Source organism: Cyprinus carpio, chromosome A4 (assembly GCF_018340385.1).
Source record: "Cyprinus carpio isolate SPL01 chromosome A4, ASM1834038v1, whole genome shotgun sequence".
In the NCBI taxonomy this organism is placed as follows: Eukaryota; Metazoa; Chordata; class Actinopteri; order Cypriniformes; family Cyprinidae; genus Cyprinus; species Cyprinus carpio.
The window spans coordinates 18,163,201-18,168,331 of record NC_056575.1 but is presented as its reverse complement, the minus strand read 5'-3'; the positions used below and the strand labels follow the sequence as shown (position 1 = coordinate 18,168,331).

The following is a 5,131-nucleotide window of genomic DNA, read 5'->3' as shown; positions in this document are numbered from 1 at the left end:
TTTTTTCATATAAGCATGTAGGCATATATTATGTTAAAAAAAGTGTTAAAATCACATTAGATTGTAACATTCCAAACTAAAAAAAAACAAAAACACACAATTTTTTGGTTGATTTGCGGTATATAGATTAAACAAATAAAGTGAATGTAAGCATGTACCATGTAAGCATATTACGTGCAAAAATGGTTTAAATCACATTACATTCTAACAGTGTAACATTGCAATCTAAAAACTAAAATAATACTTTTAAAGTAGAAGTTACTAAACTAAAAATCTAAATAATAAAAAGCACAGACTAATTAAGGCTATTTTGATTACCCCATTACACTTTACAGTTAGTGCTATCATACAAATATACTTACTTGTAGGCTTAAAATTCAACATGCCATATTTATTGTGCAACTACAAATTTTTCAGCAAAATGTATATTTTAGTCAGAGGTATTGCGCTCCTATTTCATTCGCACGGCGGTGCTCATTCTAAATGAAGTCTGTGAAAATTAGTGGAGAATCGCAAACCAAAAGCTCATGCACCTCTGACAGCAAAATGGAAATATTTCCATTGCTTTTTTTAACATTTACAGATGGAGAATATACCTGTGAAATACAAGTTATGCATCAAGGAAAACATCACATCGCAAACACATTAAACAGCGCGTCTCTGTCAGCCTCACACGCAGCCTTTCTGTCAGAGCATCTGAGAAATGATGTCCTCTGATCCGGTGATTGTTCACACTGGTCAGTGTTGATCAGTGCAGTGTGAATTGACCTTAACACTGGATTATATCTCACCTGGGGTCAGAGGTCACTGGATCATCACTGAATTTAGGAGGAACAGTTATTGATCTGTCACCCCTCACAGACACGTAGCTGGGATCAGCAGATGAAGATCTCTCACTGCTCTCTCCGTTCCCCATAATGAGAAACTGACTTCAGTCCTGCATATGGAAACATAAAAGAACATATGACACATAATATTGTGATTACAACGCAGTGAAAACAAATCTTAACGCTACACACAATGAGACTGAAGAGAATGTGGAGCTTCAGACTCAGCAGCTGCAGCAGTTTGTGGAGGATCCTTTTCTTCTGAATCCATAAAGTGATGCTTTAGTGACTGCAGTGAAGAAGATCTGAAGAGTGATCCTCATGAGGATCGTCAGTATCTGAGCTCACTCATGCTCTTGTGTGAACATTTGACTTCAGCAGCAGGAGAAAAGCATGAATCTGTTCAGAGCTTGATGTGTTTCTGCTGCTGTAACGTGACGTCTCTGACACATATCCACTAACTGTTCATGACATCTGATGATTATTATTTTCACTGCTGATGTTTCATTGTTTAAGTGCTACTGAAAACCCCTCAAATCTTAAGACATGCAGATTATTTTATGGCAGCGGCTATTTGCACTAAGTGTAAATAACACTGTTAAAATTTTACTACCTATTTACACTAAGTGCAAATAGCTATAGATTCTATTTAGACTGTTAAAATTTTACTACTTATTGCAAATAGTGGCAATTATCTGCACCTTAGTATTGTAGTACATTGTAAAACAGTATACAATATTAACTCATTGAGTGTAAATTGTAATTTTAATTCAAATTATTAAATGAATTCCACCTTATATAGGGATAATAAACCCCTCCCTACACCTATTCTAGCCCTGCCCGATACTTTATTTTCAACTTTTTTATTGTATTATTAATTTTTATTGAAAATAAATGCTTTTCTGATGTGATTTGAAATTTGAAAAGGGAGAAAAAAGTTCACCAAAAGGCAGATTCGAACTCAGGTCGATCGCGTCAAAATGTATACGGCACACGTTTCACCATCAGCGCCACTGGAGCTGACGATTGTTGGTTGTCTTTTGCAGTGTTAACTAGCCAAATCACACGTCGGTGGGCATAGTTAAGTATTTTTACAGTGCTTTGCCACATTTATGGCTAAAGGATCTTAATACTTCATCCACAGCAATATTTAATGGGGTTAGCATAACGTTATCTTCGGTATGGTTGAATCTGCTACAAGATCAACAAGCTTGTTTTGCTAGGTCACTTTAAATACAATATAAGCATTTGATCTCACGATCCAGGCGCTCACAAATCTTTGCAGTGTTGTTAGCAGAGGCGGCCAGGCCCGTTGCAGCTCGGCGGTATTGACAGTTAAGAAGGAGGTCACCGCGGACCGAGAGCGCGGTGCAGCGTCGTACATTGGGATAATTCGGTATAAGCACACGGTTAGCGCGCTGCATTCTATATGCTGGAGCTCAATATCGAATCAAGTTCCGAGGCAGCAAGATGAATGAGTTTTAATTCATTTATTATTATAATTTTAAATATTATTTTAATTGATAATAGCTGAGCGTTAATTAATGAAAGAATCTGTGTTATAATTTAGTCTAGTTATCATTAGCATTCTAGATTGCCATTCATCAATTGTTTGTATTATTATAAGCAATTTCAGCATTTCTAATGCTGTAGCTACTAATACTTATTTGTTTTGCTCAATGAAAACAAAGGCGCCATTTTTTATAGGTATGCTTATTTCTTAATGTTTCTAGGTGTCACTGAACATTTACCTGGGTAGACTAACTTGCTAAAATTACCTGAAGTGTGTTGTGACGTGGTTGAGATCTGGTAAAATCTTGTGCTATGGGTACGTGACAACATTGAAATGTAATTTACAAAATAGATAGCAAATACTGTACAAATGTCTCGAGAGAAAAATAAAAGATTAAAAGGCCTATGTTTATTATACATTTAATTATATATGTTTTACATTTTATCTAAAGCTGTAAAACTAATGTAAGTAGTATTTTGCAGCAGTATCTTGGTATAATGTATGAACAACGATTTGAAACAGATATGATGTTAATGGCGCCGCCGGTGTGCATACACTCGTAGAAAACAATGTGTTCGAATTTTAAAGACGTGGCTGTAAGCTGCTCATCCGATTATGCGACCCCCTCTTCACAGAAGCAGAAGCGCGGCGACAGTTTAACGTTAAAGAGGCGAGAGGTAAGATGAAGCTGCGAGAATCACATTTCATATTAGTCAACTTTTAAATGATACGTTTTTATGATAGAAATGTTAAATGACTGAACTGGCTATGATGATGCAAATTTTTTCTCAAAACATGACCATTTTTGAGAGAGAGATCGTGTAGGCTTCCAATGCTGCGTCTGTCTCTCTCTAGAAACAATAGTGAGTTTAGTTAGCCTGGTTAAAAAAATAGCCCGATTTTTACTATGTGCCGAAGTGTTATGTGTAGCAATATCTATTAATAAAAGTCGCGTGGCAGCGCTGACAAGTTTAAACTGAACTGATTAATGCATTGGCCTTGTCACACACACATACAGTGATGTATGGTCACTGTATATCTGTTATTCAGAATATTTGTGGAAAAAAAATTATTTATGAAAAAATCTGGTTGGCGAAAATAACTGGACGGAACAGAATTAAAAGTTTAAAAGTTATCTCAGAGTGCAGTTAAACTCTAAACACTTAATCAAACATTTTACTCTAATAATTAAAATTTAAAAAGTTATCTCATAATTAAAATTCAAAAAAAAATCTCAGAAAGATTTTTTTTATAGCAGAAATACAAACCAGACACTTTAATGAGAGTTTTTACATCAGAAATACATTAATAATTCAGGATCAAACTAAAGCTGATCTACAGAAGCTCGTGTTCTCTGTTTAAATCTTTATTTCCTCCTTTACTATATTACCGACAGTAAATGAACCTCAACTAAAAGCAGAATCTCTAGAGCTCGAGATCATTTTAATCCTGAAGATGAACTCGTGCACTTTTACAAGCGACACAAGTCACTAAATGTGTTAAAGATCGGATTTAACACACGACAGAGAAGAACTACAATAATATGAACTATACCAGAAGCCGAGAAATTAACGTACCTTAATGAGATGTTTATAGCGTTTTTTAAGTCTTCAAAACTTTCCCGTCGAGTTCACTTTCGCATTCGCGCATGCGCGGAGTTTCAGCAAAACAGACGCGTCAAAGGCGCATTCCTGCATAGACTTAAATAGTAACGGCGCATTGCTGCATACACAGACATATAAATAGCTAAACGCCTCATTGGCCGCTCGACCGCACATCAGCGTCGCCACAATATTGGAGCGGGCAACTCTCCATGACTCCACTGATCTATAATATAGAACTGGATTGCTCATGACGTCATAAAATTGAAGCTGCTGCGCCGCCATATTGGTTATCCCTAGTGTGCGTAAACGTTCTATTGAATTAATAGGAAATTGTATGATTTTAATAAGAAAACATGACATAACAAGTCAGCGTTTTTAAATCTGAAGTATCCCTGTACATTCTTGCAATGCAGACACGCTAGGCATGTAAACGGTTATTTTCACGACCTCAACAAACATCCCCTACTTGTTAAAAAGCTATGTTCATTACAGTAGCGAACATCATGAACATGATAAACATCAGACGGACACGACCTCAACATACAAAACAAACGACAAAGTGCTCATTCTGAAATCTGAAGAAAGATTTATTCTTTGTATACCTTTACTTGCCTTGTACAGTTATTCATTGTTTATATAATTTAGTTATAGTGTTTTTATTCGTTATTCGGCGCTAAGTGTAAATGTTTCAACAATGATTTCATTAACAGCATTCATTTTGAAGCAGGTAATGATTCAAATGGTTGTTAAAATAATTATTAATTCAGCATACAATATTTTACATGTAAATGGTAACGTTACTGCTAGTAAACGTATTTGCGCGATCATGGAGAGTCTGAAATAGATGTTGCTCAATCATGACATTAAAAATATACACATCATAATTTATTCAGATAAATAACTTACTATACACAGTATGGATTTAAAGACATTTAAAGGCTTTATTTCTAAGATAGTAAATTAAGCTTTTCAGTTCAGTATATAGCAATATTAACAGATGCTTTTGTATTATTCATTGTAATATATTCAAATCCATTTCTGATACTAATACGTTTATGTTTAATAATTCCTGAATAATTATGTTCATACAGAAATAAGCTATATTTTGTGTTTGATCGTTACCTGTGTCATCAGTGCGCAGCAGACACACCACCTAAACGGTTTAAATATAACGCTTATACTGCCCA

At 35.2% G+C, this 5,131-nt stretch overlaps 1 long non-coding RNA gene across 1 annotated transcript in view; it reads right to left on the bottom strand.

Moving 5' to 3' along the window:
- Positions 1-4,053, bottom strand: part of LOC109072653 — a 10,287-nt gene extending 6,234 nt beyond the window's left edge. Inside the window, exons 1-2 of the long non-coding RNA XR_006156997.1 lie at positions 3,918-4,053; positions 792-937 (exon numbers count right to left, since the gene is read on the bottom strand). This is a non-coding gene — a long non-coding RNA (uncharacterized LOC109072653). The remainder of the gene's footprint in view (positions 1-791; positions 938-3,917) is intronic.
- Positions 4,054-5,131: the final 1,078 nt, after the last annotated feature.